Source organism: Bubalus bubalis, chromosome 21 (genome assembly GCF_019923935.1).
Source record: "Bubalus bubalis isolate 160015118507 breed Murrah chromosome 21, NDDB_SH_1, whole genome shotgun sequence".
NCBI classification, from domain to species: Eukaryota; Metazoa; Chordata; class Mammalia; order Artiodactyla; family Bovidae; genus Bubalus; species Bubalus bubalis.
The window spans coordinates 2,492,624-2,520,193 of NC_059177.1; the positions used below are offsets into that span (position 1 = coordinate 2,492,624).

The 27,570-nt window shown below is 43.4% G+C and overlaps 1 long non-coding RNA gene across 2 annotated transcripts in view; it reads right to left on the reverse strand.

Annotated features, from left to right (window-relative positions):
• LOC123331014 overlaps positions 1–27,570 on the reverse strand; it is a 78,258-nt gene that overhangs the window by 15,376 nt on the left and 35,312 nt on the right. The window contains exon 3 of one of the 2 annotated variants that reach the window (XR_006547402.2): positions 26,749–27,072. The exons of the other annotated variant lie outside the window; for it this stretch is intronic. This is a non-coding gene — a long non-coding RNA (uncharacterized LOC123331014). Of the gene's footprint in view, positions 1–26,748; positions 27,073–27,570 lie in introns of those variants that run through there. 2 annotated transcript variants of the gene reach the window in all.

A 27,570-nucleotide genomic window follows, 5' to 3' on the forward strand; every position in this document is an offset into this window, starting at 1 on the left:
AAATCATTACTACAAATCTCAAATTTCGGACATTAGTAACATCAGAGATTCTGTGCCAACTCCATGGAGAAGTCTGACTAATCAAAACTACTAAAAAGCAAAGAGAAGATAGACTCAGCCTTCCCACAGCCCCGAGGATAAAATCAATTTCTGAAGTATATAATTTTTACTCTAAGTGTGGCGCTAGTGGTAAAGAACCCGCTGCCAATGCAGGTGACAGAAGAGACACAGGTTCAGATCCCTGCCTCAGGAAGATCCCCTGGGGGAGGGCACGGCAACCCACTCTAGCTTTCTTGCCTGGAGAATCCCACGGACAGAGGAGCCTGGCAGGCTGCAGTCCATGGGGTCTCAAAGAGTCAGACACAACTGGAGCGACTTAGCACACACACAGTCCAAGGAGTAAACTCCTTCATCTTCACACCAGGGGGAGGGGACATCTTGGCATTCGGCTACCATGCCAGGTGTTTCAGACAGCAAGGGTCCCTCCACAGTTCATATGTTGAACCTCAATGTGACCGTATTCAGAGATGGGCCTTTTAAGGAGGTGATCTAAGTTAAAAGAAAACTGGGATTCTTATAAGAAGAGGAAGAGACACCAGGAGGGCACATTCACAGAGAAAAAGCCATGTGAGGACACATCTGTAGTCAAAGACAGTGGCCTCGGATGAAACCCACCCTGCCAGCACCTTGATCTCAGACTTCCAGCCTCCAGAAATAAATTTCTGTTGCTGAAGGCACCCAGTCTGTGGAATTTTATTATGACTGTCCTAGCCAAACAATACACTGGATAATACCAATGAAAAATCTAGTCTCTAAAAATTTGAAATTGGAGTGGTACGATTCTTGGATGAAGTTTGAAACACTCATATACATGCCAGTTGAAACACTTGTATGCCAGCCAGGGGAACCAGGATGCAAGGAAAGATGATGTAAAAACCTATGGATGGTGGAGAAAATCACAAATGAGCAGTACTTAAAATATCAGTGCGCTAAGCCTGGCACCAAGTACTGTGGAAACACACAGAAAAGGGAAGACACCGCAGAGGTCCTCAGACACTCTCATCCCATCTGCCGGGCTAGGAAGATGAAACAGGGTTTAGAAGGATGAACTACGCTTTGTTTAGCTTTGGTTCCTAGTGAATATTTGTGATAGCTTGTTTATTGACTGAGTGAGAAAAACACCATTCCAAAAGGAATATTCTGTGAAAAAAGAGAGAAAGTATCTGAAGGGGAATGGCTCAGAGGGGAAGAAAGATAAAACTGCATTTTCTTCATTTTACAACTCTGACCAATCTGAACTTTACAATGATCGTAAGTTTAATAGAATCGTTTTACAAAAGTAGCAAATTTTTTTTTTTAAAGGCACACATTGACATGTTAGTTCTAATCTATTCCTGCTCCTCTCACATTGAACTGGTGATGTCTGATGCAGTTTTCAGGGCAAAGTGGCACACTTAGGGTGGATAAACAACCAAGTCGTTCTGTACAGCACAGGCAACTGTACTCAGTCTCCTGGGACAGACCATAATGGAAAAGAATACTTAAAACAGAATGTCTATATGTGTGTAATTGAGTCACTTTGCTGAACAGCAGAAATCAGCACTTCTTTGTAAATCAACTATACTTCAATTAAAAAAACAAAAACAAAAACCTGTCAGGCAGCCTTCATGTGGTTCTACTTGGACCTACCATCCTAGAGATAGATTGTTTTTCACTTTTGTTAAAAATAACAAGGTTTTTTAATTTAAAAGTAACAAAAAATTGTCCAGTTGGCCTCCATGGAAATCGCTCACACATTTTAGAAATAGGATTGACTTTTTAGTTTTTATTATTCCAGTTCAGATATTAACACCTTTAAAGGAGATATGCAAATCCATGATAGTTTCATTTGTGGAAGCTCAAACCTGATCAGTTAAGATGGAAAGTTCTTAGCTTTCTGCCATGTATTTAGAGATGTTGTCAGGAGTAAGCAGAGGTTACAAAGTAGACTGAATAAGACAAATTTCCAACCATAATCTGAGACACACTGCAGAACTCTGGTGAAGGCTGACATAGTCACATATGCAGATTGGCCAGAGTTTTTTTTTTTTTTTTAATTTTCAGAATGTCTTGAAAAAGAAAGGGATTGCTTTTGAAATGAGCTGTAAGAAAGGCAGGCAAAGGTTACCCTGCATGAACTTTGACTGATTCCCAAGCTTGCTTTTCTCTCTAAGTGGTGGCCTGACCTGGTCTGTGGGGGTTGCCACTTGTTTGATGTGTCTTTGACTCACATGTTGCGGGTGAACCCACACCTCAAAGGCACAGATCATGCAAGGGAGCATGTTTCTGGGTGTAAGATTTCCTGCTGGTGCAGGGCGAGTGGGGAGAAGGGCTGCCCGCCTCCCCGGGGAGGTCCTGGGATGGCTCCCTTGAAAGGGACCCTGGCCTTCCAGGAGACTTTAGACAGAGGCAGCTGATTCCCCATGCAGCTCTCATAGTCTCTTTGCCTTATCTGCCTCCCAACATCAGTCAAAGTCCTGATCAGCTCCACGGCTCACGGGAATTTGTCAATCTCACAAGCAAAGCTTCATAGTGCATAGCTTTCGAGAACACAGCTTGCCCCCAAGTTTAATTTTTTTTTCCCAAAGAAGAGCATTCAGGGATCCCTGGGTCTCTATGTCCATGACTTTCTTCTCCCCAAGGAAGTCACCATGGATGTCTTATCCATCATCATAACTCCCTTTTTTTACCCCAGCAGACAGCCCCAGCTCTAACTTTGAGCTGGTACTATCAGCCAGAAGTACAGATAGATGAGTCAGTGGGTGGATGAATGACTGAATGTGTGCACACACACACACACATGCTGGCTGGCAGGAGTCCAGGATACGGGCTCGGAGTACTGCTCTCCACCTCCATCCAACAGCCTCACCAGACATCATCCTAGCAAGTTCCCTGCCACAATCTTTGTCTTCTTTTAGCCATCAAACCTCACAAAAATGAAAAATAACCTTCTGTTCCTGAAAGGTGAGCACCGCCTCCTTAAACAGTGTCGAAGTCCCTAATAAATTCATTATCCTAGCCTCCAGCTACCAGCTTCTGGTAGCTCCTTAGTCAGTTCCACAAAGCTTGGTGTACTCCATGGAATGGAGTGTTTTTCCTATTTTCTGTTCCTCTGATTTCTTATGCAATCTGTCCATCTTAGGGGCCTGTGTGTTTATGCCACAGGAAGTTGTGTGGTAAGTTCAATGCATGCTAGCTATGCGTCAACCATCTATCATATTAAGGGAAAAGGTGTGAAGGTGTTTTTGTTTCTACTCTTCCCTAAACTGTATAAGACACATGGGTTTTCTTGGCACCATGGAAAATCTGTGGCCCACCTCCCACAAAAGCAAGATGCCTGGTGGCTAAGACTCTGCCCTTTGCTGTCCCTCTGGGCAACTTTTGAACTGGAAGATGAAGTTTCAAAGGACTAGTTTCTAGTTTCGCCTGATGGAAGCCAAGTTTGGGAATCGGAGGGCCAATCTTCCCAATCGGGCATCCTGGGCAGCCTGTGTGTGCAACCACGGGTTGTGTAACAAAGCAATCACATTGGCCTTGCAACCAGGGTTTACTTAAGGTTAAAACTCAAAACTAAACTTGAAGGAAACCGGAGCCCATCACAACTGAGAGAAGAAGAAAACAGAGGGAGCTCAGGCGGACAGAAACCGTCAAGTTTCCCATTGCTCGTAATTTGTCAGAATCACATCAGAAATCCCCACGCACCCTCTCACCCTCCCTCCCTCCTTCCTAAAGTGATGCTGTTGTGACTCTGACATCAGGGCAGGGATGCAGGCATGGCCGGAGAGCTTGGGGGCTCTGCCGGGGTGCGCTGAGCACCGCAGGGCGGCTCCCAGCTCTGCTGCGCATGACCCGTCCCCGTAGCTCACTCTCCTTAGAAGTTTCAGCACCTGGCAAGTGACATTTAACTCTGCCTCCTTCGAAAGGGCACTTAGAGGCCATTACCACTCAGTCCCCAAGCTCTTTCTGGACTTGAACTCGTGTGAGAACAAAGGGGAAGCCCCGCGGCATTCTCCTTGCCGGCCGCCCACACACGGAAATGCGGCTCAGTCTGGGCTGCTCTTTCGACAGCCCCGTACTTGAAATCTCAAGGTCCAAGGTATCCGCTGCCCAGAGGATGAAATCTCAAGGTCCAAGGTACCCACTGCCCAGAGGATGAAATCTCAAGGTCCAAGGTACCCACTGCCCGGAGGATGAAAGCGCAGTAGCAGTCCATCACAGGGACAGGACCTGGTGTTTACAGAGCACTGGCAACGTGCCCGGCAACAAGCACTGGACACAGATGAGACCGTGTCATCCTCATCACAACCGGACGATGTCAGGAAGCTCGGGCACAAAAACGTGCTAAACGGAGAAACCAGGCCGTCTGACTCCTGAGCTTTTGTTCTCAAATACATTCTTATAAACACTGTGTCAGTGTGCGTATGTGTCCAGCATGTAGAGAGGTGGGTTTTAGTGGGGAGGGGCTGGAGGTGCCATGAGGGCAAGAAGAAGGAGCAGGGGAGGAAAGGCATCTTAGGAAATGTGGCAGGAGGCTCGATGGGCCATCTTCCAGGCAGTCTAAAGGGGCCTTTAAGCCAGAGTCTCCACAGAACACTGCTGGCAGGATGTATAACAGTTTCTCACGCCTTCCCAGTGACAATTTGAGGAGACCAACTCAATAAACATTATTTACCAATTACTGGAGTTTCTAAGGAATTTCCTTGGGAAAGGTGTGAATTGCAGTAAAAAGTAAGTCCTAACCTTTCCAGCTCCCCAAGCTCACTTTCTGCAGATCTGCTCTGAGAGGGGGCACGAGCGGCAGGTGAGGGTGATGAGAAAGGGGGGGAGGATGGAAGGGTGACAAAGTCCCAGACCCAGAAAAATCTCTCCATCTCACACTGTCTTATAAAAATGAACAGAGCCATCCTGCTGTTTCTCCCCAAATGGATACCTCCCATCGCTGAGGCTGCAGAGACAGAAAACAAAGGCATCTGTCTGGTCATTCAGACACAAGCCCTGTTTCGGAAAGTGGCTTGTCCTGGCACCTTGTTAAGGAATTTGAAGTGTGCCATGCAAGAGCAGCATGTGGCTGTGTGAGACCGTCACTCTATAGGTCCAGTGCCGTCTCTTGCCTTTGTCCCTCCTGCACGGAACATCCACTAACCCCAAGCGAAGTCTTCTGTGGGCGGAAGTAAAAAGATGAAAATAGAACCTGTTATATTTTATTTTTACTAACATAACCTCAGGAAACATTCCTGTTAGACGACCTCAGACATCACCCAGTGCCATTCTCCCTTCACTCAAAACACAGGTGTGAGCCCTGAATACGCCCAATGCTACATGTGACCTGAAGCTCTGATCCCACTCTGACTCTGACTCAATCTTTCACCTTGACCATATCATATACAGATCCCCGTTGATGTAGATGGGAATACATCATCCAACAGGGTAGAGGTGGTTTATAAAGACAAAAATCATATGATATCACTTATAAGTAGAATCTAAAAAGACAAATGATACAAATGTACTTATTTACAAAACAGACTCACAGGCTTAGAAAACAAACTTATGGTTACCAAAAAGGAAAGGGGGGAAAGGATAAATTAGGAGGTAGGGATTAACATATACACACTAATATATATGAAACAGATAACCAACAAGGACCTGCTGTATAGCACAGGGAACTCTGCTCAATACTTTGTAACAACCTAAATGGGAGAAGAATTTGAAAAGGAATAGATACCTGTATATGTATTACTGAATCACTTTGCTGGATACTCGAAACTAACACACCATTATTAATCAACTATACTATAGGATAAACTAAAAATGAAAAAAAGAATCTTCCTGTGAATCCATGTATTAACTTTGGATAAGCATTCTTCACTGCAGTGTCTTTCTAAAGAGATCTAAACCAAAAGTCATTTGAAAAATGTGTGACTCTCTTGGCCAATATTCAATGTTGGTAAAAATCCTATGTTCTCATAGGACAGTCCTAAAGATAGCTTCAAAGTTCTATTAAAGCAGTTGCTCAACTGCATTGACTCTCAGGGTCTCCGAATGAAGACAACTGAGATAAAAGGGCTGATGGCTCATGGCTGATGTGACCACCAGCTCCACAGGGCAGAAAGCTTGCCTATTCTACGTACACAGTGAACCCAGCATTAACAGAAAACATGGTCAAGGGTGGGCACTCAACACATTTTGGTTAAATAAATTAACAAAAGGGTGATGGAAGAGGGGTTCCTCATGCATTTCCATCTGCTCCAGCCACCATGTTTCCCCAGTCACTCAAGGGCAACGTGCTCTGATGGCCCATGGCAGGTCTCACGCTCCCAGATCAGACCATAAACAGCATCTTCTTAAAGAATGGGAACTTTCTTTTTTTTTTTAAGATTTTTTTTTTATGCAGGCCATTTTTTTAAAGTCTTCATTGAACTTGTTACAATATTGCACCTGTTTTATGTTTTCAGTTTTTGGGCCATGAGGTAAGTGGGATGTTAGTTCCCCCACCAGAGACCAAACCCACACCCCATGCATTGGAAGGTGAAGTCTAAACCACTGGATCACCAGGCAAGTCCCTGGGGCCATTCTTCAACAGAGTACCTTTCTTTCTTTTGAAGAGAGAACCATTTAAGAGAGCACCATTGGTGCTTTAAGAGTGTGAAGGAGCTCCCTGCCCACTGATGGGAAAAGAAGAGCTGACTCCTGGAATGGCCTTCCCCTACCCCACTTTGTCAGTAAGGGAGCCCCACAGTACCCCTGGATGGTACCTCCTCCTTCTCAGGGTTGCCCTCTTGAGTTCTCAGGTTCCTGGTCTCTGCAATATCAGTACTTCTGGTTAAACGTGTTAAGTGAGGAAAGGTGTCATTTCTGGATCACAAATTTGGGGGTGTTTGGGAAGACAGGAACAGAAATGATTTACTGATAGAAACATCAAGGCATTCATTGACAATGTCAAGTCTTGTGGTGAATGAGCGGGTGTCTAAGGCAGTCAAGCCTTCTCAGTGGAAATTCCACAAGGGCTGAGCAAGTGCTACACTCAGAGACAATTAACTGAAGGACAGCTGGTTGTTACACCAGTTGATTGTCCCCCATCCATCCCCCTATAGTCAATGCATGGCCACGGTTTGGGGGTCAGGTTAAAACTACAAACATAGTCTCTAAATGAGTCGGGGGTCTGCTTTGAGCATGAAAAGTGAGCAGTGGGACAGGAAGCAACGGGCAGTGCAACTGAGTTTGGGTATAAAATAGGCATCTCTTCCACTGAAGTGCGAAATATTACACTCCTACATCTGGCCGCCATGAGCAAAGGGACCACGCTCTCCCTCCACATTCCAGGAGAAGCTGGGATCCCGACACTCACTGTCTATTGAAGATAATCTTCCCAGAGAAAGCAGAGCCTCACACAGACCTAAAACCTCATATATGTTGAGAAAAACTCACACTAGCTGTTTATGCTAATGATTCCAGCCTCCAATCTATCCAATTAAAAGGACAAACAGGAATCACTAAAGTTTTGAGAGAAAGAAGTCATAAATAAAAATTTCACCTCTGGAACTAAAATAATTCTAAGGAGAAAGGAGGAAATAAAAGTGTGTCAAACACCTGCTTGAAGGGTGTAGTTTATAAATATTGATTTATTCTGACCAGTAGGAAAATACATGTCAGTACATTAAAAATATGTGGCTACACATGAGATAACCAGAAATAAGATGTACAGCTCCCCAAATACTGGAGGCAATGCACAACACAAAATCAGAAAAGGATCAAAGAAAATCCAGCCAATCTAGTGAAGTGACAGGAGTGAGATCACAGCAAACAGAGATGAGAATCAGATTAAACATACGTCTTCACAGGAAAAGCAAAGGATTCGAACTTCCCCATAGAAAGAGAAAAGCTTTCAGGTTAGGTTTTAAAAGAAAAAAGCTGCATTCATGTGGTTTCTAAGGGAAATACTTTAAAGCTGATTTGAAGATTGAAAATATTTATGAACACATCTCAAGCAGGAGATGGAGCGTCAATTCATAAGGAAGAAGTACAGTTTATACGAAAAGATACTTAACCTCTAATAAGAATAAGATGAATTTAAATGCCCATGAGATACCATTTTCCACCTGTAATAAGATGGGCAAAAATTTTAGCAATTGAGAAATGCTAGTGCTGGTGAGGATGCAGGCAAACAAGCACCGCAGCTGGAACTATAAACTGGCCAGGGTTTTCCTAGAAATGGAGGGGGCTGCATGGAGAGAGAGCAGAAATATATGGTCCCACTGACTCACCTCCAGGATAAAGTCTGGACCACAGGTTCCCAGGTGACAAGTTTAGCCAATCAGTCACATCATCACAAAGGTTGCCAATCTAGACTCAGCTCTGAGCCTTCCTTATTTTGCTCTCTTGGGCACATTTCTTTGCTAGAGTGGGCTTTGATGTCTACATCCACCTTACTGTTCTCGTAAGATGAAGTGAACTACTATGTGTAAAATGTTTTGCAGAATATAAAAAAGCCTCAAAATGTGTGACACAATCATTTTGATAAGAATTAAATGCATTGACATGCACCCACAAGAAGCATAGAAAAAATAAAATGGGTATAAGATTAGACAAAATCTGGACTTCCCTGGTGGTCCAGTGGTTAAAACTCCATGCTCCCACTGCAGGGGCCACGGGTTCAATCCCTAGTCAGAGAAGTAAGATCCCTGCCTGACCCATGGCCGGGAAAAAAAAAAAAAAAAACCAGTAGACAAAATGTGGCTCACTGCACCTGAATGTTTTTATTCTGCCTCAAAAGTTACAGGAAACTTGAAAAGAAGTATATTCACCATCCTTGGGTGGGTCCAGATTACACGGTTGGGGCTTCGGCTTGTTTTCTTTATAGGAAGGCAGCAAGAAGTCCCCCAGCTCCCCCACAGCTGTGCCTGTCTACAGCTTTCACAATCACTGGGCTTCTCAGCCCACTTAGGAGAAACCAAGGGAAGTGCTTTCAGCAGCCGGGTCCCAAACCCAGGCCACGGGGCCCAGTGTGGCTTGTCAACCCCGAAGCGGGAGGCAGGGACTTGGGGTTTTGGTTACACCCTCCACGGTCTGCCTTTTACTGTCAGAGCTGCTGTTGTTGAGGGTGACGTCTGAGCAGGCTCCTGACACTGGGGACAGAGAGACTTCTACCATCCAGGAACGACAGGGTTTCTCTGAGGGAACGTTTTCTCTAAGACCTTTGATGGCGTCCCCAAAAGTCAGCACTTACACAGGAAATTTCCACTGACCTGAGACATTCTATATGAGTGCCATCATTCTAGAAACCAAACAGTTTCCTCTAGAAAAGTGTTACCAGGCAGAGGTCAATGGACTTTAGGAGTATTAAGATAGTAGGTTGGATCTGGGTCTATGTCTTACCAGGTCTGCAAACTTGTATAAGTTACTTCAGTTCTTTGTGCCTCAGACTCTTTTTTCCCTCTTAGTAACTTTCAAATATGCAATAAAATATTATTAATTATAATCCCCATGCTGTGTATTATGCCCCCAAGGCTTATTTCAGTTATAAAACTGAAAACTGAATATTTCTTGACCCCATGACCCATTTTACCCACCCCTTAACTCTGGCAACCACCAGTCTGTTCTATCTTTGTGTTTATTTGACTTTTTGTTTGTTCTCCTTTTTTTTATGTTCCATATATAAGTGAGATCATATGCTATCTGATTTATTTCACTAAGTATAATGCCCTCAAGGTCCATTTGTGTTATTTCAAATGGCAAGATTACATTCTTTTTTATGACTGAGTATATATATATGTGTATGTGTGTGTGTGTGTTTATCTATAGACAGATAGATAAATCACATCTTCTCTACCCATCCATTCATCAGTAGACATATAAGTTGTTTCTATATCTAGGCTATAGTCAATAATGCTGCAGTGAACGTGGGGGTGCATATATATATATATATTTTTTTTCAAATTAGTATTTTCATGTTCTTTGAATCAGTACACAGAAATGGAATTGCTAGATCATTTAGTAGTTCTGTTTTTAATTTTTTTTAGGAACCTCCATACTCTTTTTTTGTTAGTGGTTACACCAATTTGAATTCCCATCAATGGTACACAAGAGTTTCAATTTCTTCACATTCTTGACATTTGTTATTTCCTGTCCTTTTGATGCTAGCCATTCTAACAGGTGTGGTTTTGATTTTCACTTTGCTGATGGTAAGTGATGTTCATGTACCTGTTGACCATCTGTATGTCTCCTTTGGAAATTGTTAATTCAGGTCCTCTACTCATTTTTTTCATTGTATTGTTTTGGGTTTTGATATTGAGTTGTATGAATTCTTTGCATATTTTGCATATTAACCCCTGAACAGGTATATAATTTGTAAACATATTCTCCCACTCAGTAGGCTGCCTTTCCATTTTGTTAATGATTCCCTTTGCTCTGCAGAAGCTTTTTATTTTTCTGTAGTCTGACTTATTTTTGCTTTTGTTGCCTTTGCTTAATGAGTCAGACACAAACGTCATCACCAAACCAATGTCAAGGAGCTTATTGCCTATATTCTTTTCTGTTTTGTGGTTCCAGATCTTACATTCAGGTCTTTAACCATTTTGAGTTAATTTTTGTGTATGGTATAAGATAGTAGTCTAATTTCATTCTTTGGCATGTGGCTGTCAGTTTTTCCAACACCACTTACTAAATTCATTTATTACTTCTTTGTATTAACAGTGGGATAATAATAGCAGCTTCCCATAGGCTTGTTATGAGAATCAAATGAGACAGTGCAGGGAAGCGCTGCACGCAGTCCCGGTGAGTGGCGAGTGCTTGATAAAGAGGAGCACTGGTTTTCCTTATTGTCTCATTCATACTCTGTTATCCTTTCCCTTCCATTCAGGCAGAGTCACCATTTCATGAGCACACCGGTTAGCAAATGACAGCACTGGGCAGGATGACATTCGGCCACCCAGGAGGGAGAGACCAGATGGCCGAGGCTGCATTTACAGACACACACCAGGAAGAACCGGACTAGTGACAGTCCCGCGTCAACTGTGGGGGGGGGGGGGGACAGCTTGAAAATGCACTAAGTCAGGAACAAGAGGACAAGCTTACTACCTGTCACTAGATGTTGCATTAACTGAGGGGGCATAACTGGGAATTAGATCCAAACTGGACTCACGCTCAATTCCCATGGCTTCTTCAAACTAATCTAGAAGTAAGAGAACAACCCCTCCCTTTCTGACAAGTCAGTTCAAGTTCAGGTCCACAACCCCAAAGTTCTCCTAGAAACATGTCTATGACTAAAACCTTCCCATCCCTTCCTGACCCGTTCCCTACATTCCTTTCTCCAGAGGATCTTCCTAACCCAGGGATCGAACCCGGGTCTCCTGCATTGTGGGTAGATTCTTTACTGGCTGAGCCACCAGGGAAGCCCTTACTACTTTTCCCATCTCCTCCTCACCTGTTCACTACTTTTTTTTTTTCTTGATTCAGAATTCCACTGTGACCTGGGCTGTAGAAACTGGAGAGATCATCCCTTCCAACCTAACAACAACAAAAGCTGAATACATTACAAAATCATAACTTTTCTTGTATTCTTCAAGTTACTGAGGTCACAGGACAAAGAAGTAGCCTGAAATCCAAGGAAAGAGAGGCATCTCCAAGGAAATGTTGGGGAAGAGTGTTGGTTCACTTTTAGACACTGGATGAATGAAGACACTGGATATCACACATGCAGGTGTAAAGAATTCAGCTAAAGTTCTTAAAAAATTGCTAAAGGTTAAGGGCAACCATGGAGAAGGCAATGGCAATCCACTCCACTACTCTTGCCTGGAAAATCCCATGGATGGAGGAGCCTGGTGGGCTGCAGTCCATGGGGTCGCAAAGAGTCAGACATGACTGAGTGACTTCACTTTCACTTTTCACTTTCATGCATTGGAGAAGGAAATGGCAACGCACTCCAGTGTTCTTGCCTGGAGAATCCCAGGGATGGGGGAGCCTGGTGGGCTGTCATCTATGGGGTCGCACAGAGTTGGACACGACTGAAGCGACTTAGCAGCAGCAGCAGCAGCAGCAAGAGCAACCATGTAGGATCCTCAAACATCTGAGGATTTCCCCTCACTCAAAGAGTTTCTCTATGACTGCTCTCCCACGTGTTCATGTGAAAGTCTGGAGAAGAGAGGCAGTGGCTGCTGAAGAAAAGGGACCTATCTGTATCCCACAAAACGCAAGCCTTGAGATGTTACAGGAGACATGCAAAGACTGTCACTTTGATGGCACAGGAGACAACCCACTGCATCTCAGGAAGAAAGTAAAGAAGGAGAAAACCTTTAATCCCTGGGGAAGGGCAGGAAATCATCTGGGGTCTGAGTTCCCGTACAAATAACATCAAAGGTCTTCTATTTTGGGGAGGGGTGCAAAACTCTTCAGCACAAGACTGGCAAGATACCAGTCAGTGCAATTGGTATGAAGAGAAGGTGCAGGATCTCGGAGGATGCCTCCCATACAAGGCTCAGGCATCCAGGATCACTGGGACCAAGGCTAGAGCAGAAGAGTAGGGGACCACGCCACCCTCATCCCAAGCCAGTAGGCACTGAGGGACTGTCCCAGAGAGAGCATACTGTGGGGCAGGATTCCAGAGAAGGCTTAAAGTTGAGGGGGGAAGCAAAACATTAAGAAAATCCTTCCAATCCCATAGCTACCACCCCAAGCATAGGACAGTGCTTGGGCAATTTGAAGCCAGTGTTTAGGAAGATGACCATTGCAATGACAAAACCTAGACTCAGATCAAGTCTGGTCAACCCAGCTCCCATGTAAATGGCTGAGTACCCAAAAACGGCCTATTTGCAGGAATCAATAATATTACCTCAGTATATTTTGTCCTACACACAATGTCTGTAACAATAAAAAGTGATGCTAAGTCGCTTCAGTCGTGTCCGACTCTGTGCGACCCCATAGACGGCAGCCCAACAGGCTCCCCCATCCCTGGGATCCTCCAGGCAAGAACACTGGAGTGGGTTGCCATTTCCTTCTCCAATGCATGAAAGTGAAAAGTGAAAGTGAAGTCGTTCAGTCATGTCCGACTCTCAGCGACCCCATGGACTGCAGCCCACCAGGCTCCTCCGTCCATGGGATTTTCCAGGCAAGAGTACTGGAGTGGGGTGCCATTGCCTTCTCCAAAAAAAGTGATGAGGTATACACAAAAACAAGAAGAAATAAACACAAAGCAATTAGCAGAAATAGACCTAGACATGACCCAGGTATTGGAACTATCAGGCTGGGAATTTAAAATAACTGTCATATACATGGGGCTTCCCAGGTGGCGCTAGTGGTCAAGAACCCACCTGCCAGTGCAGGGGACATAGGAGACACAGTTTGATCCCTGGGTTGGGAAGATCCCCTGGGATCTTCCAGTACTGGCAGATGGCAACCCACTCCAGTATTCTTCCCTGGAGAATCCCATGGACACAGGAGCCTGGTGGACTATCATCCATAGGGTTGCAAAGAGTCAGACACGACTGAAACGACTTGATACACAGCACACATCACATACATGGTCAAGTTTCCAGTGGGAAAGAGGAAAGAGGCACAACATTCATGAATGAGTGGGGAATAGACACTGTGAGGATAAGTCAAATGGAAATGCTAGAAATACAATCATGAAAAGACAGATGAAGAATGTCTTTGACAGACTCAATAGGAAATATGATACAGCCAAGAAAATAAATAATGAACATGAAAAGAGAGCAACAGAAATGATCAAAACTGAAACACAAAGAGGAAAAAAGCAAGGAGAAAAGAACAATGCATTTAAGAACTGTGAGACACTGTTAAATATTCTAACATACAAGTAACTGGTGTCCTAGAAGAAGAGACTTCAAGACAAAAGAAAAAGTTGAAAAGAGAGTAGACACAATTTTTTTTTTAATAATGAAAGGCATAAACCACAGATCCAAGGATATCAGAGAACCCAAAGCCAGTTCACTCCCCTCACTCATAAACTCAGACTATAGTCTGTATGATTCCATTTATATGATACCGAAAGAGAAAAGATAAGATACAGAGATAGAAAATTAATCAGTGGTTGCTCGAGGGCTGGGAGTGTGGGGAGCGGTATTTTACTTGGTTACAGTTTGGGGAATAAGGAAAAACTCACTTATAAACATATGCTTACATATTTTTCTGTTTGTGGGAGTTACTGAGTTACAACGTGTGCATTTTATGTTATAAGAAAGTTCCTATGTATGGCATGAGATGAATTTGAGGGTGATGGACATGTTCTATATTTTGACAGTGATCAGTTACATGACTGTGTTTGTCGAAACTGCTAGAAATGTATATGTAAAAGGATAAATTTTACTTTATAAAAATGATTGTTGTTGTTCAGTCACTAAGTCATGTCTGACTCTCTGTGACCCCATGGACTGCAGCACACCAGGCCTTCCTGTCCATTGTCTCCCAGAGTTTGCTCAGATTCATGTCCATTGAGTTGGTGATGCCATCCAACCATCTCATCCTCTGTCATCCCCTTCTCCTTTTGCCTTTCAACTTTCCCAGCATCAAGGTCTTTTCCAATAAGTCACCTCGTTACATCAGTTGGCCAAAGTACTGGTGCTTAAGCTTCAGCATCAGTCCTTCCAGGGAATATTCAGGATTGATTTCTTTTAGTATTGATTGATTTGATCTCCTTGCAGTCCAAGGGACTCTCAAGAGTCTTCTCCAACACCACAGTTTAAAAGCATTAATTCTTCAGCACTCAGCCTTCTTTATGGTCCAACTCTCACATCCATAGATGACTACTGGAAAAACCATAGCTTTGACAAGATGGACTTTTGTGGGCAAAGTAATGTCTCTACTTTTTAATATGCTGTCCAGGTTGGTCATAGCTTTTCTTCCAAGGAACAAGTGAAGGTGAAAGTTGCTCAGTCATGTCTGACTCTTTGTGACCCCATGGACTATACAGTTCATGGAATTCTCCAGGCCAGAATACTGGAGTGGGTAGCCTTTCCCTTCTCCAGGGGATCTTCCCAACCCAGGCATTGAATCCAGGTCTCCTGCATTGCAAGCCGGTTCTTTACCAGCTGAGCCATAAGGGAAGCCCAAGAACCAAGGAGCGAGTGTCTTTTAATTTCATGGCTTCAGTTACTATCTGCAGTGGTTTTGGAGCCCAGGAAAAGAAAATCTGTCACTACTTCCAATTTTCCCCCTTCTGTTTGCCATGAAGTGATGGGACAAGATACCATAGTCTTAATTTTTTGAATGTTGAGTTTAAGCCAACTTTTTCACTCTCTTCTTTCACCTTCATCAAGAGGTTCTGGGTTGCCATTTCCTTCTCCAGGGGATCTTCCTGACCCAGGGATTGAACTGGGATCTCTTGATTTCAGGCAGTCTCTTGCATTGCAGGCAGATTCTTTACCAGCTGAGCCACCAGGGAAGCCATATACAAATAATTCCTGACTTTAAAAAGAAAAGCTTGGTGATGGTGCTATGTCAGTCCATCATCTCTAAATAATTAATCTTCAAACTGAATTCCATACTCCTGGTAAGCTGCAGTCCATGGGGTCGCTAAGAGTTGGGCACGACTGAACGACTTCACTTTCACTTTTCACTTTCATGCATTGGAGAAGGAAATGGCAACCCACTCCAGTGTTCTTGCCTGGAGAGTCCCAGGGGTGAGGAAGTCTGGTGGGCTGCCGCCTATAGGGTCACACAGAGTTGGACACATCTGAAGCAACTTAGCAGCAGCAGCAGCATGTTACCCAATGGGTTAGATGTAAAAATTGACCCAAGACAACACCGGACTTAAAGATCTCACTTCCCTATGATGAAAGTGGAGACAGACTGGTCTTCATGATGGAATAATTATCTATATAGTATCAACAAGCTGTGAATAGTGGGGAGTGAATGAAACACTGAGTCTTAACATCTGGTCTTAGATGATGGGCCCCACGAGAGAAAGGACAAAACCAACTGAATCACAGTTGTGCTGCTCCTGCTGAGCACTCTTTATAAAGTCATGCAATGGTGCACTAATGGAAATGCCTGGTTTCATAGGGTATCCCCCGGCAGTCAAACTTCAATTTATGTTTTTGGAACATTTTTCTCATAGTTGGTTTCTTCACACCAGTCTAGGCAGGAAGTCCCCTGTGGCAAGAGTTCTAAATTCACATTAAGTCAGAAAGTTTGGTGACTTATTCTCTGGAGAATTTCAGAACTGAGGCTTCCTTTATTATGTAATAAACAATAACCTCTCTAATGTCAATAAGTAAGCTTCTTTCAAAGCTCTACATATCTTACATTTATTTTTCTCATTAATCTATAAACTACCTGCTTCAAATTAGGGGGGAAATGAATACATCACCATTTATCACATGTAAAAGTTAAACCAGTAACATGGTGGGCTCTCAATTGTTTCTCAAACCTAATTAAAGAAGAGACCCCATTTAGAAGAAGAGATGACAGAGGCTTGGATTTTATTGAAAACCCTCTTGTAAAGATAAGCATCACTCTAGGAGTCAACCCTTTCTCACCAGAAGCCATTTGTTTATGAACAGTCTCATTTTTATCTTCTAAAAAGAATGTGGCCATCACATTTATATCAAAATACCAAGAGGCTGTCTTTTGGTTTTGAAGGGTGTCTGAGTTACTTAAGAATCACAGAATTTTGTGCTTGAGGAAGACTCTCTCTGGTGTTGAAAGATGTCTGAGTCACTTAGGAGATGCAGAAGGATGGCTCCCTGCCAGCTCGTGGGTTATCTAACATCTGAGCAGCCCAAAGTTCATGTTGGCTGTTTGCATTAATCACCGTAATTTGACTAACAAGCCCGAAGTGACAGCTCAACCTCAGGATAGCACTGAGGCCACAAACTGAACAAAGACAAGAAGAAACAGAGGCAGTGGGGAGGCAGAAACCCCCCGCTCCCTTCCAGGGCAGCTGAGGATCTCTGAAGTGTCAGGACAATTCAAGCCAAAGGAGATCATTATGGGATGCCAGGTGGGAGGGCAACCATCCCCACTTCCTGCTCACCTGGCCTGGATTTCCTCTTTCCGCAGGTCTTATTCAGCCTCCCTCTGACCTGGGCTGTGGCTCTGTGTGTGGCACTACCATGCCTGGACTTCACGGTACCTTGGCCTCCTTTGTCATGCGGATCAAAAATTCAACCTGGGCACTTTTGAGTTCAAATAGTCAGATTTGGTCATTTTCTGCTCAAAATAATAATAATCCTTTACCACCAGGGATTAGGTAAAGACAGACTTTTTTAGGATTCTGGCAAAGTAAGAATAAACATTTAATTTACAAGGAAACTGCGCCCCTCACAGCAGCACCTCCCAATACACAGTCATCCAAAGGCATACAAGACATGACCTCACTGAGCACAGATGACTGATTTCTTAAGGACCTGAAGTTGCGGGGAGCCGCTGGGAGGACCTCCACCCGTGGCAAAGGTCATGAGGAAGGAGGCACGACATACGCAAAGGCAGGATCGAGCCTCAGGAGTCCCCCTGGAAATTCTCGAGCATCTACCCCCATAACCAGAGCCTGCCTACTTTACTACTTTGTGCTCTCACCTACACCTCTGACTTTACAGGGGGCTGTGTCCCACCACCTCTTTCAGAGAAGGAGTTAACTTAGAGCTCCAGATAATAATAATTCCTGGGCATGATAGGAGTGTTTTAACCTACAAACTCCTCTGAAGTTTCTCTAGCCTGCCTGACACGCTTGTCCAGCCACATGTGATTGCTCACAGCCTCCCAACCGTGAGAGGCACGAGATGTTTTAAACCTTCTAAAAACAGGTTCCTTAGAAAAGTTAGAAAACCATTAGTATAAGTATAATGGGCTGATTAGAAATTGTATTGGTGAAGGGTTTTTCATTTGTTGAGCCAATGTTTACTGCTAAGTCTCCACATCCCCTGCCCTTTTACACATTAATGAATATATAGAAGAAATAAGTATTAACCTTTGATATTAATCACATTAGACCTTAGGCTATGTAAATTCTTTCCTTAATTAAAACCCACTACACCCTCACCCTATAGGAATGTAACTTTATCTGGTACCTTCAGAAGGTGGAGTCTTTTTTAAGAATAATCACCCCTGGAGAAATAAGTGTCCTGGTTGACTGACCGCTGTCACAAGGAGAGGGTCATAAATTGTCAGCAGGCCCCCTGGCCAGAAGATGATGTAACACCCCTAAGACCTCTGTATACATTTGTATGAAGCACCTGACTTTGATAAAAGTCAGGACTGCTGACCCCACGTGACTTTTGCATAACATCTCAGTGTATAAAAGTAGACCATGGAAAATAAAGAATTGGGATCAGTTTCTCGAAATACTGGTCTCCCCATGTCTCTCTCTCTCTCTCACTCTGGCTGAGTCTCCATCTGGAGCGCGGAACCCACCAAGCTTACTAATTATGCCTGGACTTCTAAGATCCAACCGGGGAGGCCTCAGCGTCTCCTCTCCTTCAGGAGAACGGAAGGACGCCTGCGGCCTACGTAAGTGGTGCAAGCTTCTTGTCTTGAAGTTTTATTGGTCTCCCGCATAAACCAAGCTACTCAGCCTCTTTTCTTCACTGAATTTTCCTACTGAGCTATCCTCATTCTATTACTCTTTACATCTCTAATTAATATCTAATTGAAGCTATTGTATCCTGATCCTCGCCGACACCATCCCTGCTTCGAACTCCCTGGATCAGCTGGGGCTGGACCCCGGCATGAAGTCAAGGAATTGATTGTCCTGCTTCCTAGGCAGGACCTTTAACTTGCCCAGAGTTTTTCATTTTGTCTCTTCCATTCTGCTTGAAGTACTCTATCTGGCCGAGTATTACAGCTATACTTTCAATAAAGCTTCTTTACTTCTTTATAGTAAGCAACTCAACCTACTGGTTAAGTCATGACACACCTCTGTGCAATCAAGTACTCTTCCAAAAATTCTCCTCCATTTTCTGAACTGAGTTTCACATAATACTCTTTTCTGAGAATACTTTTTTAGCAAACTTAGACCAGAAGCAGGCCCCCCTCAGAAACCACTTGTATATTTGTGCATCTTGAGACTCTTCACAAGCAAAAATGGTGTGCATGGTTTCCTAAACTTATTTGACAAAATAACCCTTTTAATGCAATGTTGTTCCATATAATACAGTTGGGGAATTTCTGCAAACATCATAAATTAATTTCCCTTCCCAGTAACCAGAAAGACTACTTCTTGTTTGCAAAATTCAACACTGTGTTTCCCATTCTCTAGTCAGAATCCTACATCCTCTCTGAGATCATGTGCTAAACAGGCATCATTCACACAGTATGAGTCCAGTTCCTCTTGCCTGAGTTTACCATCATCTGTAACTCCTCAGGTGCTAAAAATGATTCCTCTCTTTACACAAGAGAGGACTTTCAGAATTGGATTCATTACGCTTATGATGATTTCACACATATAACACCAGGAAGAGGGCCCTCTCACATTCCTCCACATTCAGTCATAGCCCAGGATGTGACGTTATCACTACCCCCTCCCCACACCGCACCCCCAGCCAGAGTCAGCTCGCTTCCTTCTGCTCCACTTTAATCAGCTACAATTTTTAAAATCTGTGTGTTAGAGAGTAGCCATAACACATACTTCATGACTGATTCCCGATGTTTAATAAGAGAGAAATAGATACATCCATATGTTTCTTTCAAGCCATGTAGGTCTTCTTGTTCACAATTAAAACCTGATGCAAAAGGAAAACAGGTTCTTTTCACAATTATAAACCTGCCTGATTATATCCTAACATTTGATTTCTGAAAACAAGGAAATATAGTGATATTCAATTTCTTTCAATTGCTAATTAAACTTTATTTCAGGTTTCATAAGTACAAATAAAGAAGATTTTGAGAAATATTCATTTTGATTAAGTCAGAAGATTTTGTACATGGTTTGTCATTTTTTTCTGAAAGTGTGGGTTCTTAGCATTTGGAAGAAAACAAAGATTGCCAAAGGGTGGGAAGACGTGTCTCTTGTTTTCATAGAGATTTCAAAGCTTGAGTCATCCATGTCATTTTCAGACCCAACTGTCCAAAGCTGACTCAAAAGGGTGGGGTAAAGTGGGGGTTAAGTTGAGTTTTAAAATCAATCCAGCACCCTGTGACATTACCACAGAAGCTCCTTCATTCATTGTCACCTCATATGTCTGTTCTGGCGCCTTCCCAGGGCTCCCCAGATAAAAGTAAGTTAGGCTCTGTTCATTTCCCACAAATGTCCTCTCCTCTTAGAAATCATGGGGTTTCCCTGGTAGCTCAGCTGGTAAAGAATCTATCTGCAGTACAGGAGACCCTGGTTCAATTCCTGGGTCAAGAAGATACCCTAGAGAAGGGATAGGCTATGCACTCCAGTATTCTTGGGCTTCCCTGATTGCACCGATTGTTAAACAATCTGTGTGCAATGAGGAAAACCTGGGTTCAATCCCTGGGTTGGGACGATCCCCTGGAGGAGGGTATGGACAGAGGAGGGCCTAGAGAATCCTAGGGACAGAGGAGCCTGGTAGGCTACAATCCATGGGGTTGTAAAGAGCTGGACACGCCTGAGTGACTAAGCACAGCACTTATCGATCATGTGATGACTAGCAAAATAAATCCAAATATTTGGACTTGTCTAGCTTAAGGCCCAAATATTCTGAAGTCCTCAGTACCAGCGATCCCTGACTTATGATGGTTTAAGAGTTTTCAACTTTACAAAGATATGAGAGTGATACTCATCCAGTAGAAACTGTACTTTGAATCTGAACTGTGATCTTTTCTCAGGCTAGAGAGATGAGATACATAATCCTATGATGCTGGGTGGCCTCAGCCTCCAGGCAGCCAAGTGACTGTCAGGGCAAACAGTCAATACACTTATGGCCATTCTGTACCCAGATACCCACTCTGGTTTTCACTTTCAGAGCAGTAATCAATAAATTACATTAGACAGTCAACACTTTATTATAAATAGGCTTTGTGATAAATGATCTCGCCCAACTGTAGGCTAATGTATGTGTTCTGAGCACAGTAAAGACAGGCAGGGCTAAGCCATGATGGTTGTGAGCATTAAATGCATCTACTTAGAATAACCCATCATAAGTTGAGGAAGATTTGTAGAGAACAGTAATCAGCCTATTGAAAGATTGTTGTTAGTCACTCAGTCGTGTTCAACTTTTTGTGACCTTACGGACTGTAGCCTGCCAGGCTTCTCTGTCCGTGGGATTCTCCAGGCAAGAATACTGGAGTGGGTTGCCATTTCCCTCTCCAATCAAAAGATTGACCGTTCTTTATTCTTAGATTTCTTAGCATCACTGTGAGGAATAAGTGGGTTAGTATACACACCACAATTTGAAAAGGGCCGAGCACAGAGGAAGTGCTCCTTCTCACCCAGTGTAAGCAGTAAATGTCAGCTGTCAGTGCTGCTACTACTTTTTTCCCATGATTGTTCATAATAGCTTTATTTGTAACTCTCAGAACTGGAAGAAATCCAAATGTCCATCAACAGGAGAATGGACAAACTGGGGCATATCCATACAATGGGACACCTGTCAGCAACAGAGAGGAACGCAGTATTGATGCACAGAACAGCGGGGATGGATCTCAACTTAATGATGCTGAATGAAAGAAATCAGACAATAGAGGATGCAAGGCTTGATGCCATGTATATAAAATTCTAGGGAACGCAATCTCACCTGTAGTAACAGGAAGCAGTTCTGTGGTGGCCTAGAGTGGGGTGGGGGGGAGTTGGGGAGGAAGGACAACAAGGGGGCAGGAGGGAACATTAGGTCATGACGGGTGTGTTCACTCCTGGTTGTCAGGATGGTTTCATGTGTGTGTACAAATGTCAAAACTTTAGTTTTGTGCCTACTACTACCACTATTACTACTTCTAGTACTTTTATTACTGCTACTGTTATCAGGGTTTCATTCAAACTCAGAGTATTTCCTTGAAAATTACACTTCAGAATAAGTCAAGTGTTTTAGATCCTTGCTTCTCAAAGTGTGGTCCATGGGGTCTGAGACCACAGAAGTATCAGCAAGGAGCCTGTTAGAAATACAGATTCTCAGGCCCCTCCCCAGATTCACACAATCACAACCTGTATTTCAGCAATGGTTGATTCTTACATGAATTTTTGTTTCAGAAGCGCTCAACGAACAGAATATTTTGGTCAGTGGGACTTGTCATACATACCACATCTTTTCAAAGATTTCAACCTAGAATCTAACAAGATAAACTTGCTCTTTTAAACTATTAGGGACAAACTGGAGACAACCAAGTTCTGCCTCACGTTCTGCGTTCTCAAGATGCTAAGAAGGGAGAACTCAGAGAAGGAAGGGATGAATACCGCCTACTACCCATTGGTTATTACATCCTGTATGTTCCATCCACACCTCATATGTCATGTTCAAAACCAAACTTAACGCCTCTGTCTTAAGCTGCATTCCCCAGTTGTAGACACTGGGATGAGCATTCCTGTGGGCATGATTTATTGAGAAGTGCTCCCAGAAAACTCTAGTGGGAGAGAGGAGAATTTGGACCAGGAAGAGAGGGACATTAAGCAAGGAAACAATGTCAAGAAAGAGAATGGATCATTTTGGTTCAGTCCCTTGGGGCACTCTGTAGACTATGGTAACTCCTTTTGATGCAGAGCATGGTCCATGGACCAGCAGCATCCATCACCAGGAGCTTGTTAGAACTGCAGAAATTCAGATCCTCACAGCAGCCCTATTGGGTTTCCCTAGTGGCTCAGCAGTAAAGAATTCACCTGCAGTGCAGGAGCCACAAGAGATGGGGGTTCAATCCCTGGGTTGGGAAGATCCCCTAGAGGAAGGCCTGATAATCCACTCCAGTATTCTTGCCTGGAGAATCCCATGGACAAGAGGATCCTGGGTGAGCTACAGTCCATAGGGTTGCAAAGAGCTGGACATGACTAAAGCAACTTAGCATGCACACACACCAGCCCTACTGAATCAGAGTCTGAATGTCACATGATCTCTCAAGTGACTGCAAAGTAAACTAAACTTTGATAAACACAGGTGTAGGTCACACATCAAAGTTGTCCCAGTTAGGTGCAAAGATGGAGAAATACCTGTGTTCCCTGAGGTATTAACCCTTGAGTAAGGGCTGGTCTTGGTTTCTTTAATCCTCTTAATAAATTCCCAGCAGTTTTCTTTCTCTGTGAATGCAGGTGAAGGCATTTCAGTAGCTGAGATTGGCTGTTGGCAAAGACACACAGGTTCCAGCTGCTCCCAAGTGTTCCCAAGTGTTGGCTGAGTGTGAACATCCACTGGGGCTGGTAAAGAAGTCCCAGGGGATTATGGGCAGAGAACTAGCCATGCCAGCCTCAGCCTCCAGACAGCCAGCAGCCTCGTCCTGCTTCCTTATCCCACCCTTCCTTTGGTCCCTGTGCGTTCATCGTCCACCGTGCGTAGGGCTCTGATGTCAATTTCCCTCACTTGTCGAGATCAAGTGCATATCCTTTGCTCTCAGGTCCCCTTCTGCAAAGGTTGTCAAATCCGTTCTTCGTTCTCCATTGCCTTGCCATGGTCCAAGTTCAGAGTCTTACCATCTCCACCCCTGGATACTCCTGGATCTCCACCCCCACCCCACTGCTGGAAATACTAGCCGTGTCTCCCATCTGAATGTATCATTCCAGACGCAACAGGAAAAAGTCTCTGCTCCTCCATACTTATAGGTGAAATGGCTGTCTGCCTTCCATTCCCGATAGCAGACTTCAGTCTGTGAGGGAGGCATTTGCCTTCTTATAGTTAATCACTTTGGAGAAGGCAACTGCACCCCACTCCAGTACTCTTGCCTGGAATATCCCATGGATGGAGGAGCATGGTAGGCTGCAGTCCATGGGGTAGCCAAGAGTCGGACATGACTGAGCGATTTCACTTTCACTTTCACTTTCATGCATTGGAGAAGGAAATGGCAACCCACTCCAGTGTTCTTGCCTGGAGAATCCCATGGATGGAGGAGCCTGGTGGGCCGCCGTCTATGGGGTCTCACAGAGTTGGACATGACTGAAGCGACTTAGCAGCAGCAGTTAGTCACTACCTGATAGATAGTCAGAGTCTATCTATCCAGAAAGACTCTGAGCCACTTGAAGATAATGACTGTTTGCACTTCCTGTGCTTAGCACATATTAGATACTCAACAAATATTTATTAAATAAGAAAATTGTCCACTCTGAGGTTCTTTCAAATACTTTAGCATATGCAGAGTTCAATAAATCAACATTTATGTTGAATAAATGGAAGGATGCAAACACTACACTAAATGAAATAAGAGAAGGGTGAGAGAAATTATACGTGAACCTTGCATACTTACCAAAGATAAAACCTTATTCATCCACCACGTGGCCAATTCTCTTAGCCGTTTTGAGAAAAATGTATTTGGAATCTTGAACGCAAAGAATCCCCTCAAGAATTAGTCACATGCATCTGATAAAACACATAACAGCTAAGGCCAATCACTCTTATTTCAGCTATTAATCACCAATGTTCATATTCACTTCAGGCTTTAAACTGTTGTTTCTCAAAATGCAAGCCTTGAGAAGAGATGCTGTTTGCTTATACTAGTATCATTTCTGAACAAGTGCAACATTTGTAACCTAAGTAATTAGCATCTGCTCTGTTCTTTCAAAAATGTATCTCTCTCTCTCCAGCTAGTCCTCTCTGCCTCTTCCTCTCTTTCTCTGCCTCTCTCTTTCTCTGGTTTAATTAATGCTAATTCATACTGCCCTACAAGAATTTGCAAGCTGTACTGAGAAATAATGCAGTGTTAGTTTTGTAATTTAGTGCACAGAGCACATTTGTGCAAAAGCTCTGTAAACTGGGCCCGTGGTCAAAGGAGCAATTAGCACTTTGTTAGTATGCAATGATGTACTAATCTGTGCAGTCCCCAAAAGCGGTTGTCTGTTCCATTTTGCCCTCATGTGCAAATTCTTTGCAGTGTATATAGCACCGCTCCAAAAATAACACACTACATGCCTGCTGCTGTAAATTGGGTTCATGATGATGAAGACATATCAATTAGAAAATATTTGTTGGGGACAAATACACGTGAGTACAATTTCCAGCAAAAACGGGAAGTGGGTGCAAGAGACTTGAAGGGTAGCTTGCATTCTTCTTCCTCCCTCGAATTTCACTACCAGAGCTGTCTTCATCCGCAGAGAAAGACTAGAGGAAGGACATTTGGTGGGAAAATAAGATCTCACACGAAAATAGTTAACCTGAAATCACACTGATAGCAACTTCATTAACACTGTAGACTGATTTGCATTTAAACAGACACCATCAGTTCCTTTGTTTAAGCAGCACAGGAGAACCATGTAACAATTTGTGCGTTCTGAGGACTTCTCACCGGCTTAGTGAAGAACATGACAAGGTCAGGTTCATGATACAAGTAAAATCACGTCTCACATTTTTACAGTGATTTGCAGGTACACAGACTGCTTGAGTCTCCACATCTGTATGCGGGAAGACACGCCATCACCACTAGTTCCGTGTTCCCGTCTCCCCATTTACTGAAGGGGACGGCGATTATGGTGTACCTGTCCAGAGGGGTTTGTGAGGATTCAAGTAAAGCACTTAGAGCAGTGCCTGATTACAAATGGTGCTATGGAAGAATTAGTGGTTGTTATTATTTAGCATAAATGAATGATCAAGCCAGCATTTATTCTCAGATAATAAAATTTCAAAGGATTCAAAAGTATCTAGTTAATTTAACTATCCTTCCTTCTCAAGAGTCAGTTTCTCAGGTTGTTTTGTACATACAATATATCAACTATTTTTGAGGATAAAAGAGAGCTGAAGGGAAAATTAATGCTATTAACTTGAGGAAAAGCTATGGTAAGGAGTCAGTGAATATTTGCCATCATCAAAGAAGAATATAGCAAGCTGGTAATGAGCTGAAGTGTGATTTTAATTTGACTTAGAGAAACAGTCTTCATAGTAGAGAGAAGGGGTTCTTAAGACAGATCACAGAACTCACCACAAGCCAGCACATTTCCTGATATCAGTGGCCCTTGTGCAGTAACTTTGCAACACCTGCTATCAAGAAGCGGAGCCTACTTCCCATCTAGTGACTCTAGGATGCCCTTGGGACTTGCTGTGTCACAACAGAATGTACAGTCACACCACCCCCCCCCCTTATTCTCTGGGAATACACTCCTAGACCCACATGGAGCCTGAAACCACAGATACTACTGAGCCCTACAGACACTGTGTTTTTCCTATACATACACACCTATGGCAAAGCTTATCTTACAAACTAAGTACTAGAAGAGACTAGCAACTATAGCTAATAATAAGAGAACAATTATGACAACATTGTGTAATAAAAGTTATCTGAATGTGGTTTCTCCCTCAAGGTATCTCACTGCACTGTGCCCATTCTTCTCCTGATGATGCGAGATGATAAAACGCCCGTGTGATGAGATGGAGGAGGTGGATGAGGTAGGCGTTGTGACCTGGCACTGGGCTACTGTGGACCTTCTAATGGTACATCAGAAGGAGGACCATCTGCTTTGGCTGATCCTGGATCACAGGGCCATGGGGGTCCCTGGCAGAATGGAGTGGGACACTGCGAGGTTTCATCATGTTACTTATAATGGTGTGTGATTTAAACTTATGAATGGCTGCTATATTTTAAATGGATAACCAACAAGGATCTACTGTATAACACAGGCAACTCTGCTCAATGCTATGTGGCAGCCAGGAAGGGAAGGGAGTTTGGGGGAGAATAGTTACATGTATATGTATATGTATGGTTGAGTCCCTTTACTGTCCACCTGCAACTATCACAACATTGTTAATCAACTATTTGAATAATCAAATAGTTAATCAACTATTGTTATTGTTTAGTCACTATGTTGTGTCTGACTCTTTGCTACCCCATGGATTGTAGCCCACCAGGTTCCTCTGTCCATGGGATTTTCAAGGCAAGAATATAGGAATAGGTTGCTATTTCCTTTGCAAGGGGATCTTCCTGACCCAGGCAAACCCACGTCTCCTACCTTGGTAGGTGGATTCTTTACCATTGAGCCAAAGATATAACAAAGTTGGTGTGTTATATCTGCAAAAAAAACAAAGAAATAAACTTTCAGTTCAGTTCAGTTGCTCAGTCATGTCTGACTCTTGTGACCCCATGGACTGCAGCACACCAAGCCTCTCTGTCCATCGCCAACTCTCAGAGTTTACTCAAACTCATATCCATTGAGTCAGTGATGCCATCCAAATATCTCATCCTCTGTTGTCCCCTTCTCCTCCCGCCCTCAATCTTTCCCAGCATCAGGGTCTTTTCAAATGAGTTAGTTCTTTGCATCAGGTGGACAAAATATTGGAGCTTCAGCTTCAGCATCAGCCCTTCCAGTGAATATTCAAGACCGATTTCCTTTAGGATAGACTAGTTGGATCTCAAGAGTCTCCTCCAACACCACAGTTCAAAAGCATCAGTTCTTCAGTGCTCAGCTTTCTTAATAGTTCAACCCTCACATCCGTACATGCCTACTGGAAAAACAATAGCCTTGACTAGATGGACCTTTGTTGGCAAGGTAATGTCTCTGCTTTTTAA